We start from the raw sequence: 17,421 nt of genomic DNA, 5'->3' as shown, positions 1-17,421 counted from the left end.
GAAAACGAAATCTTAAGACAGCCACCAGAACAAGCACACATAGAACATGAAGTGACAGACATGTTAGATATAGAAGAAAAATTGCTGCTGACATATATAGAATACAAAGACACAAATACAGACATTAGACCATTCTTGCATAGACCGCCAAATAACCCACAAGTCGAAACAACAATAAAAACTATCAACACAATCATACACAACAAAATAAATGAAAACACAACTATGGAAGAGTTACAACTACTGGTTTATGTAGGAGCACTCACTACACTAAATATACATACTAGGCAGAGATCAGAACCAACCAACACACAGAAGAAACCCACAAAACCAGCATGGCAACACAGGCTACAGATCAGAATAGAAAAACTGAGAAAAGACATCGGACAGCTAACACAATTTATAAGAAATGAAATGTCAGAAAAAAAACGAAAAAGGTTAGGTAAAATCTCACAACAAGAAGCGATAGAGCAATTAGATGAAAAGAAGCAGAAATTACAAGCATTGGCCAAACGACTTAGAAGATACAAAAAAGTGAAAATAGAAGGAAACAAAACCAAACATTCAACACAAACCAAAAGAAATTTTACCAGGCAATAGATAGCACACACATTAAAATACACAATCCACCAAACATAACAGACATGGAACACTTCTGGAGCAACATATGGTCAAACCCGGTACAACGTAACAGGCATGCACGGTGGATACAAGCAGAAACAGACTCATACAAGATGATACCACAAATGCCTGAAGTGGTAATTTTGCAACATGAAGTCACCCGAGCAATTAATTCTACGCACAATTGGAAAGCCCCCTCGAAAAGATAAAATAGCAAATTTCTGGCTAAAGTAGTTCACCTCAACACATTCACATCTAACTAAATTATTTAACAGTTACATTGCAGACCCATACACATTCCCTGATACACTTACACATGGAATAACTTATCTGAAACCTAAAGATCAAGCAGACATGCCTACCAACAATATACAAAATATTAACTTCAGTCATTACACAGAAATTAATTACACTTACAACACACAACAAAATTATAAATGAGGAACAAAAAGGCTGTTGTAAAGGAGCACGAGGATGTAAAGAGCAACTGATAATAGATGCAGATGTGACATATCAAGCTAAAACCAAACAAAGGTCACTACACTACGCATACATTGATTACCAAAAAGCTTTTGATAGTGTACCCCACTCATGGTTACTACAAATATTGGAAATATACAAAGTAGATCCTAAATTGTAATGAAAAATTGGAAAACCACACTTAATATCCAAATAAATTAAAATAATATCACATCACAGCCAATACAGATTAAGCGTGGAATATACCAAGGAAACTCATTAAGTCCTTTCTGGTGCTGCCTTGCTCTGAACCCACTATCCAACATGCTAAATAATACAAATTATGGATACAATATTACTGGAACATACCCACACAAAATCACACATTTGCTATACATGGATGATCTAAAACTACTGGCAGCAACAGATCAACGACTCAACCAATTACTAAAGATAACAGAAGTATTCAGCCATGATATAAATATGGCTTTTGGAACAGACAAATGTAAGGAAAATAGCATAGTCAAGGGAAAACACACTAAACAAGAAGATTACATATTGGATAACCACAGAGACTGCATAGAAGCGATGGAAAAAACAGATGCCTATAAATATCTAGGATACAGACAAAAAAATAGGAATAGATAATACAAATATTAAAGAAGAACTAAAAGAAAAATATAGACAAAGACTAACAAAAATACTGAAAACAGAATTGACAGCAAGAAACAAGACAAAAGCTATAAATACTTATGCTATACCAATATTGACCTACTCATTTGGAGTAGTGAAATGGAGTAACACAGACCTAGAAGCACTCAATACACTTACACGATCACAATGCCACAAATATAGAATACATCACATACATTCAGCAACAGAAAGATTCACATTAAGCAGAAAGGAAGGAGGAAGGGGATTGATTTATCGACATAAAAAAACCTACATTATGGACAGGTAGACAATTTAAGAAAATTCTTTCTAGAACGAGCAGAAACTAGTAAAATACACAAAGCAATAACTCATATAAATACATCGGCTACACCACTGCAATTTCATAACCACTTCTACAACCCTTTAGATCACATAACATCAACAGATACGAAGAAAGTAAATTGGAAAAAGAAAACACTACATGGCAAGCACCCGTATCATCTAACACAGCCACACATCGATCAAGACACATCCAACACATGGCTAAGAAAAGGCAATATATACAGTGAGACGGAAGGATTCATGATTGCAATACAGGATCAAACCACAAACACCAGATATTACAGCAAGCATATTATTAAAGATCCCAATACCACAAAAGATAAATGCAGACTTTACAAACAACGAATAGAAACAGTAGATCACATCACAAGCGGATGTACAATACTAGCAAATACAGAATACCCCAGAAGACATGACAATGTGGCAAAAGCAATACATCAACAACTTGCCATACAACATAAATTAATAAAACAACACGTTCCCACATAAAAGTATGCACCACAAAATGTACTGGAGAATGATGAATACAAATTTACTGGAACAGAACCATTATAACAGATAAAGCACCACCACATAACAAACCTGACATCATACTCACGAATAAAAAGAAGAAATTAACACAACTAATCGAAATATCCATACCCAATACAACAAATATACAAAAGAAAACAGAAGAAAAAATTGAAAAATACATCCAACTGGCTGAGGAAGTCAAGGACATGTTGCATCAGGATAAAGTTGAAATTATACCAATTATACTATCAACTACAGGAGTCATACCACACAATATCCACCAGTACATCAATGCAATACAGCTACATCCAAACTTATGATACAACTACAGAAATCCTTAATTATTGATACATGTTCAATTACCCGAAAGTTCTTAAATGCAATATAACATATACCGTACAGTTAAAAGGAGGTGACGCTTGATCAAGGTCCGCGTCACTTTCCATTTTTGACCAGACATACCGTCTGAGAAAAGAAAGAAAGAAATAATAATAAAGAAAATCGGTTCTTTTGAACTGATTCACTCATGGAGACAGTTTTCCAGATAGTTAAAAGTTGAGACGTGTCGCTCAGAAAGGCCTTGCTGTATGGACTGAAACAAATGCCAATCAGAAGGGGCGATGCCTGGTGAATAGGAAAGGGCGGGCGATGTGAGACATCTCATCGAAGTCCCTGCAAGTTTTTCTTCACTCTGTTACTAACATGTGGTTTGGCATTTTCTAGGCTGACCAGACTTCAGATAGAAAAAACGGGGACACTTCTATTTGTACTTTATACCTAACTTCATTGTAACACTTACAGTTAGCTTTCTTGTCGGCTTTCGTGATTTTGAAATCGACAATAGACGTTGTAATAACCTGGATATATTTTCTGCAGTGTTTACTCACTAAGTACTTAGGTACTATTTGTTAATCCTAAAATCTATTTAATATAACTAATCAGTAATCAGATATACATTATACATTTAGCATCAAAATTTAAGATTTCAGACTGTTAGGGCAAGTGTGTATACACAACAAACAGTATTCAGTAAGCACTAATAACAGACGCTGCATCGCTCACATTCTTCACAAAATTAACTTCCATGTGCGTGCAGTCCAATTAGCAGAAATAGTTTAAGCGCATTAATGCTGCTTCATACCTCCTATGGTTCTGATTTTACCTGTCTCGAGCCGGCCGCTGTGATTCGAGTGGTTCTAGGCGCTTCAGTCCGGAACCACGCGGCTGCTACGGTCGCAGGTTCGAATCCCGCCTCGGGCCTGGATGTGTGTGATGCCCCTTAGGTTAGTTAGGTAAGTCTCCGGGACTGGTGACGACAGATGTTAAGGCCCATAGTGCTTAGAGCCTTTTGAACCATTTTGAACCTGTCTCGAGGGCCATAATGTGGAAGTTTGGCAAGTTAGAGGCGAGGGTAGATAATACCTGCTTTTCTTTTCTCATATTTTTTACTTTTTCTTTAGACATAAGACGAGGTAAAGCAAATAAGGGGAAGATACAGATTTCAGTAATGTTGTACGTCTAGGAAACTTGTATTTCACAAATATTTAATTGAAAAATGATTTTGATCGCATTTGTTTCTCAATTACAAATACGGGACAGTTAGGTGTCCTGAATCTCGGAATACCAGGCCATTTATATGAAAACCGGGACGTCTGGCCAGCCTAGCATTGTCATGTAACGGAATGACTTTGTCAGGCCTACGAGCATATTGCCGGCTTTGTCTTTTAAGTGCGCGGTTCAAATGAGTAATTGTACTTCGTACCTTTGAGCATTCACCGTCTGACCTGATTGCAGTGCAGCTCACGGTAGACTACACAGACGACTGAGGCGTGCGTGAAAGGAGGCCTGCGACTGCCTCTATATAGTGACGCCACTGCCCGAGTGATGCTCACAGGCGGGACGGCTCTAGCGGCTCACGCTGGGTTTCCAGTTGGAAATTTCGGTGCAGGTGTATAAGCTGTCACGTATTCTGCATGTGATGTAAATCAGGTTACCCTGCCGACGTACTGAGAAGGGAGAATAAAGCTATAAACATTTTTAACCGATATTACTTCTAAAACAACTTACCTTCTAGGTGATTACTTACGTCATTTGAAGATTTTGTTGATGTAGAGCCTTGGAACTTGATGTAATGTGCAATGTGTAGTTACATATCAGGTGTTGCAGATCAACAAACGTTCAGGATGGAAAACCAGGAAGGAAAAGGCCCACCACTAAAAAGAAATCTATATTTATCTTGAACATATTTGTATCTACCATCTGTTGTCGTTCACAAGGCGTTTGTTCCTTATTTTCGAACAATTGTTTGTTTCTTTCACGTGTGTACAGCAAATATATGTCTCAGAAGTGACAATGTGAAATATGAAATTAGATGGGTGCTTTAAGGAGCCTCTGCAGATATTGAGTAAATATTAATTAATGTCCCGCGTTCAGTCACCTCATCACCATTTGCAACATGTACTTTACTTTTATCGCACCGATTAACGAATTTTGATAAAGAATGAGACGACTCCTCTGGAGATCAGTACGTTTAAGTCACTCTGAGAGGTTCCTATTTTACTTGCTTCCCCATGAATGTGCTCTAAATGCCGTGAGAACACTTATTCAACAACATTTCTTAGAAAACTCGATGATGGATCTGTTCCAAATAAGTCTGTAACCAACACAACCTCATTTTTAACTCTTGGATGTATGAGTGTTTGGACTGACATTAATGTATGATGGGGGCCTCAGAAGCCCCTATTACAATTCCTGTAAATACTGTTACTTTTCAGCCATGTTACAATTTTTACAAAAACTTACTTTTATAAACGATGAATACAGTCTTATAAAACATATCTGTAGTTAGTTTAAATCAGGAGAAAGTATGGACATTAATTCCAATGAATAAGTTTCAATTTAATATTCACTAATTTTATTATTTTGGCATATAATAACGTATATATATAAAACTAGGAATTGCATATTGGTGATGTACAAAGCAAATCAGTACGCATAAAGCATCCAAATACAAAACAGAAAGAAAGAAAATGGCTAAGTTGCAGATTACACAGGCACAACAAAAATCAAGCTACGCAGCATGTTATCCAAATAAAGATTAGACTGCCTGTCACTAAGATCTACACATAACTGCAAACATTCTTCACAAACAGGCACACTGTGTTTATTGCATTCATTGTCGGAACATTTTGAACAACAGTGAGCAATTTTCTTTTCCAATTCACATGTGCACAAAAAGCATATTCCTCTATGTCTTTTTCTTTGGTGGATGATATCCATTTCCTGGCCCCTTTTGGCGCCACATCCAGCCAGTGCTTGTAGGATATTTCTTTCCATATTTGAAGTTTTGGCTCCGGACTCGTGTGGACGAATAAATTCTAGGGAAGTCTCAGGAAAATGCTCCTTTTATATGGTTTTCCGTTTTGATATTGTGGATGTTGATTTGTGAATAAATAGAAAAAGCATTTATAAGTGCAACGTCTATTACAATAGTCCATGAAACAAACGGTTACCTCCTTGTCTGTCCTTTGCAAGTGTGAGTACTTACCTTTGCGTCAAGAGAATTCACAAATGATTTTGTTTTGTTATAAAGTAAAATCATTTTTGATTTCTTCCTGTGAATCTCATCAACTGTGGTGTTGTGATGCATGGAACTTAGTAGCACCGCACTCTTAGTCTTCTTTCGTTCATAACTCACAGTAGTCAAATCTTCTCTGAATCCAAATGACAGAAAATCTCGTGCCTTACACGGTTTCATTATAGGTGGAATTTGTGGTTTGCTATAGCGAACAGTACCGACTGCTGAAACGGGGAAACACAGGTAAAGTAGATGTCCATCGTGATATTGGCTGAGCATCCTCCAAACGTCTTTGCCAAGCTCTTCGCCACATGACCTACACCATTAGCTTGACGAGGGTGTTCCGGATTTTTCCCTGAGTACACTAGCCCAACTATAGCGTATGATGTCAAAGAGTTGCAGAAACAGAATATCTTTTCTCCATATTTGCTGGCCTGCTTAGAATTTTAGGAATATGCAACACCCTCTGAAAGACGCTAGTTGGTCATCTATTGTGAATTTCTCTCCTGGATGAAATCTCTGTCTGTAGTTGTTTATGAATAGTTCCCACACATTGCGGAAAGCTGCCGGTTTATCATCCTGGCTCCTAGCTTGTCGGGTGCGTGCTTTGTCGATCCTTAGAGCTCTAATTATTTCTTCAAGCCTGTTCATAGAAAAGGTTGCCATATAAACAGGGTTACCATTAGAGTCGTGAAATAATCCCCGAATAGGAACATCGCAGCTTCTTTACTGCCAGCTAATAGGAGAATTCCAAAACAATTCAGTCATTGATTTCGTCGTTTGTGACATTACGCAGCTTAGCGTCATCCTTCAAATCAAATGGCTCTGAGCACTATGGGACTTAACTGCTGTGGTCATCAGTCCCCTAGAACTTACAACTACTTAAACCTAACTAACCTAAGGACATCACACACATCCGTACCCGAGGCAGGATTCGAGCCTGCGACCGCAGCGGGCGCGCGGTTCCAGACTGTAGCGCCTAGAACCTCTCGGCCACTCCGGCCGGCTTAGCGTCATCCTTCCACATTCGTACAATGAATTTTATCGCCCACAATTTTAATTGTGGTGAAGTTTAACACCAAGAATCGTTTGGTGTTTGTGTATTTATTCCCCAAACAGGACCTGAAGTACCTTTCATTATATTATGAATAAGCGTTCTGCTAGGAGGTGGTGGTGTTTTTCTCCACTGAATTCCATCGCGTCCGATAAAAAAGTTTACAGGCTGAGCTGGACTTGCTGCATTATTTGCATTTTAGGCTGTGTTATGCTTGGTATTTTATTTGTATTTGATACATAATTTGAATTTGCAGCCGGCCTCTGTGGCCTAGCAGTTCTAGGCGCTTCAGTCCGGAACCGCGCTGCTGCTACGGTCGCAGGTTCGAATCTTGCCTCGGGCATGGATGTGTATGATGTCCTTAGGTTAGTTAGTTTTAAGTAGTTCTAAGTTTAGGGGACTGATGACCTCAGGTGTTAAGCTTGTAATGGTGTCACAGGGCAGGCTGTGCTGAGAAGTAATTGTGAGAAAAAATATTAGATACGTCGAGCTGTTTCCGATGAGTCAGCGTATGGCCAAGACGCAGTCTATGGCAGACTTGAATCATCATATGCTGTGCAAGGTAGACTCTGAAACTGTTCTAAGATTAGTTCCTGGACTGGTACTAGTTTTACTGTCTTGTAGAGTCAGACGCTTTAACACGTCGTCCTTCAGGAATGGTGCCCAGCTACATCTGATGTACCTGATATCAGTTCGGGACGCTGTACCTCTAAATGCACCATCAGTGGTTTATGCCCGGTGGGATTTCAGGTCATGCCATTTGCTAGATAGTATGATACGACACTTCAGTTATAAATTGTACTTACACGCGAAACCATTCCCAGTCAGATACGGATACGGAAGTCCATGATCCGATTCGTCCAAAGTTGGATATTTATTTGTGATTCTCTGCTACATGTAAATGGGTATAGTACCCGAATGATCGCATGTTGTAACGAAACATTAAACACACGCATCAGTTTTCTCACATTGCCCCTTCTCATCCTAACGCTTTTTTTTTCAGTCACTGAAGAATATGAAAATAGCAGGCTGTAGACAGACGAAGAGCTACGATGTGCGTGCACGCAAATAGGCAGATTCTACCTCTATCCCGGCGCACTGCCTATGTCACGCAAACCATATGAATGCGCGAATGCTCAACATGTAGCTCTCTGAAATAAATAACTCAGTAGTCTTGCTTTAATATTGCAGAGTGTCTAGCTCTGTTTCACTGATCTTCTGAACAAAATGAAAACTAAGGTATTTCAGAGTCGCATTGACTCGGTTCACTTAACACTGTTATTTTCGTTTTCTAGGCTCCCTTCATGTACACCGATCAAAAACAGCCACGCTCTAAGGGGAAAAAAAATCCTTACCACACAGTGAGAGGCGTCACAGTGGTTTAGAGACTGGACTGGTGTTACGAAGGGTCGATCCTAATATCCATCCAGATTTGGTTATGCGTGGTTTCCTGCAAAATCTCTTCGAAGCGAATTCAAGGCCGTCCTTTGAGATCAGTACTCATGTCTGCCTCTAGGCGCCGGCCGAGCGGTTCTAGGCGCTTCAGTGTGGAACCACGCTGCTGGTACGGTCGCAGATTCGAATCCTACTTCGGGCATGGATGTGTGTGATGTCCTTAGGTTAGTTAGGTTTAAGTAGTTCTAAGTCTAGGGGACTGATGACCTCAGATGTTAAGTCCCATAATGCGTGGAGCCATTTGATTTTCTTCCTCTAGGCGAGTGTTAACAGTGACCTCACTTGACGACAATTGTACGTCACATACATTACTCAAAACTTGCAATATCTTGAGGAACGACGTCGTTTTTAAAATACTGGGTGATTGTAATTAAAGTTAAACTTTCAAACCGCTGTAGAAATAACACCACTGGTCAAATTGCAACGGAATATTATAAGAGAAAGGGGAAAACGTATAGGAGAAGAAAAATAGTTATAAAATGTAGTAATAGATGGCGCTGTAAGTATCATAATTTAATAGCGGTCGACTCTAAATGACAAATGAATCATACAACAATGCCTAAGGTGTACGTCTGACGTAAAACAAACTGTACTACTCAGTATACATGGGCGCATGGCAAGGTCATATCACATCGCATGGGAAAGATCGGTTTTAAATTGTCCTGAGGCCAAAAAACGCATAAAAAGCGTAAATCAAAATCAAATCGGATTATTAATTTCCGTGTGACTGGTGCAAAACATGTTCTATATGCTGTCCACTGTTTTCTGTAACAACTTGAAATCGAGAAAGAGTATTTTCCACAACTGATCGAAGTGATTCCGAGGTCACGTTCAGAATGTGTTACGCGAAGCGTGCCTTCAATACAGCTAAGTTTGCAGTCGGAACACTGAATACAACGTTTTACAGAGAGCCCCACAGCTAGAAGTCACACGGATTAAGATCAGGTGATCGGGACTGCCAGGCTGTAGTGAAATGGCGGCTGATAATTCTAGCATTTCCGAAATGGAACTTCAGCAGCTGCTTAACTGGATTTGCAATGTGGGGAGGTGCGCCATCTTGCATAAAAATGATCCCATCCACACATCCACGCTGTTGGAGAGCTGGAATGACGTGGTTGCGCAAAAGACACTCATAGCACTTACCAGTGAGGGTACAGGTAACAGGACGGAAGCACCTGTCTCTTCGAAAAAATATGGCTCTATGATAAATGATGCCGTTAACTCGCACCACACAGTGACCTTTTCGTGTGGTTGATTTGCGTGTGGATTTTCAGTTGCACATATTCTGTTTATTGACATATCCTGTCAGATGGAAGTGGGCTTCGTCTGTCCACAAAATCTTCCACGGCCAATCATAGTCCACTTCCATGCGAGCAAGAAATTTTAAAGCAAAGGTCTCTCTTGCTGGCAGGTCAACAGGAAGCAACTCGTGCACATGGGTTATTTTGAACGGATAGCAAAGAATGATGTTTCGTAGGATTTTATGCACCGTGCTCACGGGTATGTCCAATGTTCGGGCAATTCTCCGTGCACTACACGTTTGCACACCACCACTCGTCGTCTCCCGCATTGCTGTGGCCACTCCTTCCACTGAAGTCGAATCAATCCCTCTACCAGGTTGCACACCAAAAGAACCCGTCTTTCCGAAATTCCGAATCATTTTCTCTAGACCCACGGCAATCATCGGACCAACGCCTTATTTCAAAACTTTCAGTGTCCGGAACTTCTGCAGAGTGAACGTGTGCACAGTTATCATTCTTGTAATACAGCTTTACAAACGGAGCGTGATCCTATATTGAGACAGTCATGGCGAACGTCGCAGACGCGAAAGGAGGAAAAGCCTTGTACCCGGCGTGTTTATACCAACTCCAGTGGGGCGTGCGCATGACTGGTGTTTACATTACGTATTCTGACACACACAGCATCATCTATTGATCAATTTTCACTCTCTGTTTTTCTGCCATACGTTTCCCCCCTTCTTCGGTAATATTCCGTTGCAATTTGACGTCATTCTTACTAGTGGTGTTATTTATACAGCGTTTTCAAAGTTTAATTATATCATCCTATACTTTTGCCTTTTCTCAGTTGTTTTCAGGCGTATCCTAGGTATTAAACTATTAAACGTCACTGTTAGGTTTCAAAAATTGAATGATTATGTGGATTTTATCATGTTGATTATTACATTAGCTCCTTTCAAGCATAAATGTCGTTCCTAAAGTTAGGGAATTGTTCAGACGGATAGTTTCCAGTTGGAGAGAAAAAAAAACAGCTGTAATTAAAGATATTACTTTCTACGCAAGAAGTGTAGATCACTTCGTTCGTTTATAAACCCAGAAAAAGGATACGCTAATCGTTATGCATGAAATTACCGTTTATTTCAGTTTTTATTAAGCTGTAGCTCCCCCAGTTCCCGCTCGTATTGCTTCCAACAAGAGTTAAATTTGTCGTTAAAGCCGCAAAATGAAATACTCGATTCAGTGTTACTGCGGTGTTTTGGTGGTTATAGAGCTTTCGATGCAACGTGATGGAATTAGCGGTAATAGTGATATATTGACAGCTATCGAATATCGATAGAAGTCGTTTGGCAACTCTGTGTAAAACTGCTAATGATCCTTCGGCTCTCTTTTGTATTGTCCTGTGTATTTACAGTTCGACTACAGCGCCTAAGGTCTGCGTAAGGTTTTTATCGCTGCTGGAAACGTCTTGACTTAATCAGTCTTTTCTTGTTTCAGGGGACGCAGCCTTTACAGTCATTGGTGCTAAGATCCTGTGGCGTAGAAGGAGACCACATTATTAGGTAAGATTCGACACATGAAGAGTTGATAATAAACTAAGCGTTGGTTGTAGTCATGACATCGAGATCAAATGATAAGCGCAACGCCACCATCAAATTGCATAGTTCTTCTAAGTAAATGTTGGCAATACAGTTGCCTAGTATTAAAAGATCTAACTGCGAGATTTAAAGTACATACAAAGTGTTTTTCTTCAACGACACAGTGCGATTTCATTTGTTTTATATTTGAGTGTAGCTTCGCAGTTGTGTTCTTAAGCCGTACTGCTTGTTAAAGCATTTAAGAAATTTTCATTTCTTTTCTTATTGAAGACGTTTGGAATTTAGGCGTACGCGGTTTGCACGTGAACATGAGATACTTCCCAGAAAGTAAATTTTATATTCCGCTGTGAGAGACAAGTGTTATCAGATTTAATATACACTGAGATACCAAACGGCACCGTTGTCTTCTAATATCGTGTCGGACCTCATTTTGCCCACGTAGTGTAGCAACCCGAAGTGGCATAGACTCACCAAGTCGTTGGAAGTCCTCTACAGAAACATTGAGCCATGCTGCCTCTATAGCCGTCCATAATTGCGAAGTGTTGCCGGTGCAGCATTTTGTGCACGAACTGACGTCTCGATTATGTCCCCTAAATGTTCGATGGGATTCATGTTGGGCAATCTGGGTGGACATATCATTCGCTCTAACCGTCTCGAATGTTCTTCAAACCAATCACGAACCAGTATGTTTGGAAACATGAAGTCCATAAATGGCAGCAAATGGTCTGTTAGTAGCTGAACATAACCTTTTCCAGTCAATGATCGCTTCAATTGGACCAGAGGATCGAGTCCATTCCATGTAAACACAGCCCACAACAATATGGAGCCACCATCCGCTTGCACAGTGCCTTGTCGGCGACTTGGGTCCATGGCTTCGTGGGGTCTGCGCCACACTCGAACCCTGCCATCAGCTATTACGAACTTAAATCGGGACTCAAATGACCAGGCCACGGTTTTCCAGTCGTCTAGGGTCCAACCGCCAGGGTCACGAGCCCATGAGATTCGCTGCAGGCGATATCGTGATGTTAGCAAAGACACTCGCGTCGGTCATTTGCTGCCATAGCCCGTTAACCCTAATTTCTTCTCACTGTCCTAACGGATACATTCGTCGTACGCCCCACACTGATTTCTGCGGTTTTTTCATGCAGCGTTGCTTGTCTGTTACCACTGACAACTGTATGCAAACGCCGCTGCTCTCGGTCGTTAAGTGAAGGCCGTCGGACACTGCATTGTCCGTAGTCAGAAGTAATTTGGTGTCGCGGCACACTCTTGACACCGTGGATCTCGGAATATTGAGTTCCCTAACAGTTTGCAAAATGGAATGTCCCATGCGTCTAGCTCCAACTACCATTCCGCATTCAGAGTCTGCAAATTCCCCTCATGCAGATATATTCACGTCGGAAACCTTTCACATGGATCACCTGAGTACAAATGACAGCTCCGTCAATGTATTTCCACTTTATACATTGTGTACGCGGCACTACCTCCGTCTGTGTATGTGCATACCGCTATCCCATGACTTTTGTCAGCTCAATGCTTCCGGTGCTAACTTCTGGCTGTATGGTACTTACACAACGCGCTACGTTTGGCAGTGATGTGGTGTTGGGTGGGATTTGTAGAAAGCAGTTCCGGAGCCTGCGCCGGACACGTGTGCGGAACTACTGCGTGTGAAGAGAAAGTCCAGGGCGGCGCTCCTGAGACGCCTGCCAACTTTTGTCGCCAGGCTCCCTTCAGCTGCGACTCACAGACTTATTATAACGAGGCACACGTAGTGCCTTCTACATGTAACCCACCACTGCATACTGATACACTGACGGAAATGGAAAGCGTTACACCATGAAGCATCAGTCCGATATTTATCAGACTTAGACAAGATGTTAAGCACATATCAGATATTAAATGAGTAAACTTCCCATTCCATTCGCAACTGATGCCCATAATCAACATTAGTGTGTTTTTTGTGTGATATCCACGGACACGAATGCCACGCGTGTTATTAGTCATGGCACGGAAACAAACCATCTTCGAAAGATATTTGGGAAATTTCTTGCCATGTCTGAAAACCCATGCTGTTGATTTCTTCTCATCGCGTCCTAGACTTGCTCTATAGGTGAGAAATCAGGAAACTGGACAGGACAGTCAAGGCGTTGGTAGGTTGAACAGCAGTGTTGGATCTCGCATTATCCTACTGGAATATGCCATTTACTAGCCTGATCATGAAATTTGTGACAAAAAGTTTTAACATACTGCATACTGTAGAGCGTGTAGCCTCCCTACACCGATTACCAGATCAGCCCGTGTGTCCTATCCAGTAGCTCCCCACGCTGTGATTCAAGGTCGTCTATGGGCACGTTGTCGTCGATACGGCCGCCTCATATGCAAGCGAGACTCGTCGCTGAGCGTTACAGAATACTATTCATGTCCTATTTGACTGGCTCTACATTATGCAAATGTTCCTTGTCTGCCGTATGGTTTCAGCAGTAAACGACACTTAATAACCCGAGATGTAAACTAGCTTGCAGTGATCTGTTCTCTATGGTTCATGGTGACACGTTGCTTATAACTTCCGCCCGTATTTCAGCTGTTTCCATCCGTTTGTTCATCAGACCGTCTCGTGTTGTAGTTAGTTTTTTTTAAAGATCCGTGTCTAATCATCGTGACATACTGTTGCCCTGAATTCATATCTTCATCACTTATTCTGTATTTATTGTACTACAGACAGCTGTGAGCTCTGTCGGTAGATGGTCCCATGCTCCCCACACAAACTATTCGACATTTTGCGAAGTCGGAAAGATGCGATAAACCGCGTGCGTACGTTTCCTGGACATGCTGTGTTGTGATGCCCGCCTGAAAAAAAAGATGTTTTTAACGTGAGCAGCACGTAGGTAAGTTAAGAAAGCAGTTTTCGTGGTGTGCTGCGTCCACACAGTGGTATTCTGAGCATCATTTATGTTGAACGGCGTCGTCTCGTCGGAATGTAGACGAAGGAATTGCATGACGTGTACTCTAAAAGTTACTGAGCTAGTGACCTATTTCAACTATCCTTGGCGCCTATTAGTAATGCTCCATAATGCAATCTAGAATGTTACATTGAAGCATGACTTTGGTCGATGATACCCAAGTCGGATGCATCTCAACTTCAGTCCTCCTTGTATTACGGCAATGGCCACATAGGCATTAGGTGACGGCTGTTGGCTGATTACTGTGCCGTCTATTGCCAGACGACTGGAAATGGAAATGCCGTGTGGCTAGGGCCTCCCGTCGGGTAGACCGTTCGCCTGGTGCAAGTCTTTCGAGTTGACGCCACTTCGGCGACTTGCGTGTCGAAGGGGATGAAATGATGATGAAAGACACACAACACCCAGTCATCACGAGGCAGAGAAAATCCCTGGCCCCGCCGGGAATCGAACCCGGGACCCCGTGCGCGGGAAGCGAGAACGCTACCGCAAGACCACGAGCTGAGACGACTGAGGTGGTGATACGGTGTGAATGGTATGCGATACAGTTCTTAAAAAAAAATTGTTTCTGTTACCAACAGCACTTGCAGCACCAGAGCACTCCTTAGCGCAATATCATTTCTTCTATAAAGCATACTATTAGGTCTGCATTTCGATTCGAGAACGCTCGGTCACATCTTGCTCAGAATATCGAAGCCATCTCCATTTCTGTTTTGGAAAGTCTGTTGAATTAACATATATACTGTACTAGAAACGTGTGGGTTGTCACGTGGCTACATTAAAAACCTTGCCATATACAATAAACGTAAATTGAAGATGTAAATCGGAAGTGTCAAACGCCTGTCAGATACACTTCAAGACAAAAAAAAGACACACTACGAAGTAAATATCCGATTGAGACCGAAATCTGTAGACGTGATTTACATGTACAAACAAGCAGATGATTACAATTTCAGAAAAACTGCATGGTTTATTCAAGAGAGAGAACTTCATAAATTGAGCTGGTCAGTAACGTGCTGGACCACCTCTGGCCCTTACTCAAGCAGTTATTTAGCGTGGCATTGATTGATGGAGTTGTTGGATATACTCCTGAGGCATACGGTGCCAAATTCTGCCCAATTGATGGGTTAGATTGTCAAAATCCTTAGCACGTGGGAGGCTCCTGTCCGTAATGCTCCAAACTTTCTCAGTTGGGGAGAGATGAGACGACCATGCTGGCCAAGGTAGGGTTTGGCAAGCAGTGGAAACTCTCGCCGTGTGCTGGCGAGCATTATGTTGCTGAAATGTAAACCCAGCATGGCTTGCCATGAAGGACAACATAATAGCGTGTAGAATGTCGTCGATGTACCGCAGTGCTGTAAGGTTGCCGCGGGTGACAGACAAAGCGGTTCAGTTATGAAAGAAATAGTACCCCAGACCATCGCTCCTGCTTGTCGGGTCGTATGGCGGGCGACAGTCAAGTTGGTACCCCACCTCTGTCTCCAGACACGTCTTCGGCCTGGTATTTCGTTGACTGTGATGAGTCCCACTTCGAATTGAGCCCCAGTGACCAGTGAAGATATGTCTGGAGACGCCCCTGACAGTAGTGGAATGCCAATCTGACCGTCATCCGACATACGGCCCGACAGCCAGGAGTGATGGTCTGGGATGTCATATCGTTTCATAGCAAGGCCCCGTTGGTTGTCATCCGCGGGACCTTTACAGCACAGCAGTACGTGAAAGATGCTCTGCGTCCCCTTTGGTTGCCCTTCATGGCAAGCCGTCCTGGCCTTATATTTTAGCAACATAATGCCTGCCCGCACGCGGTAAGTGTTGCTACTGCTTGTCCTTCGTGCTTGCCAACCCCTCCAGATCTCTCCTCAACTGACAACGTTTGGAGCATTATGGCTAGAACCCTCCCATCATCTCGGGATTTTAACGATATAACGCGCCAATTGGACCAGAATTTGGCACAGTATTCCTCGGGAGTGCTTCCAACAAGTCTATTAATTATTGCCAAGTCAAATAACTGCGTGCATAAGCGCCAGAGGTGGACCAGTGTGTTACTGACTTCCTCAGTTTCTGAAGCTCTTGAACAAATCATCCAGTTTTTCTGAAACTGTAATCATTTGTTTGTGATACGTCTTTTTTTGACCGGGGGGAGGGGGGGGAGTAATGTATAGGTCATCTTATTACAGTCAGTTCGATGGCCAAAAATGCAGTAGCAGTTGTCGACGATACTTCCACTAACGTGAGTGTTCCTTCATTTGCATCATTTCTCGTATGTGGCAAACGCCGTACACCTTTTCTTATAGCCCCTTTGTGGTATCGAAATTTTATGCTCAGTAGCGTGGTTTTCTTGCTGATGAATGTGCCTACCTTCAACAATTCACTTCAAATACCTGCAAAAGGCTTCCATCTACACCACTCAAATTCCTCAAATAAAATCACAGAATGAGAATATTTGGATTATACCCTACAAATCCAAATTCGGAACAGTACGGCATATACACCACCCGTTTAGCCCTAAGACCTTTTCAGTCAATGTAGACTTCCCTATATTTGTGTCAACAAGCAAATACAATTGAGGTTTCCTCACCTTCGTTGACTAAAAGGACGCATTGTACCAGGCTACGACTTCTTTTGCCAAACCGGAATACAACAAATCACAATGCGATAACTCACGACATTCTTTCCGAATTTGGTGAAACGCTTGCCAATACTTCTCAATAAATAAAGTCACATTGCTTCATGATAACGCCCCATCACACATAGCAAAATGCATCAGGGAAACGACCGAGGCGTTCAGTTGGGAAATACTAATGCGTGGGGCATATTCTCAAAGTAAATGGCAGTATGTAAACATACAAGCAAGCAAGAGTTTCTATTCGTAAATTTATCCCCGGTGACCGATATCCAAAAATGCACCTGATAATTTTAATAGTTGGCTGATAAATGCCGGAAAAAAATATACGTA

The 17,421-nt window shown here is 41.7% G+C and overlaps 1 protein-coding gene across 5 annotated transcripts in view; it reads left to right on the top strand.

The window, feature by feature from the left end:
• LOC126188174 (E3 ubiquitin-protein ligase RNF19A-like) overlaps positions 1-17,421 on the top strand; it is a 359,822-nt gene that overhangs the window by 139,761 nt on the left and 202,640 nt on the right. For all 5 annotated transcript variants that reach the window (XM_049929728.1, XM_049929719.1, XM_049929692.1 and 2 more), the window contains one exon: positions 11,408-11,472. The gene's annotated coding sequence lies outside the window, so the exon portion shown is untranslated. The remainder of the gene's footprint in view (positions 1-11,407; positions 11,473-17,421) is intronic.

The sequence above is a fragment of the Schistocerca cancellata genome, chromosome 1 (assembly GCF_023864275.1).
Source record: "Schistocerca cancellata isolate TAMUIC-IGC-003103 chromosome 1, iqSchCanc2.1, whole genome shotgun sequence".
Lineage (NCBI taxonomy): Eukaryota > Metazoa > Arthropoda > Insecta > Orthoptera > Acrididae > Schistocerca > Schistocerca cancellata.
The sequence above is the reverse complement of the archived record's forward strand: the minus strand, read 5'-3'. Positions and strand labels throughout refer to the sequence as shown.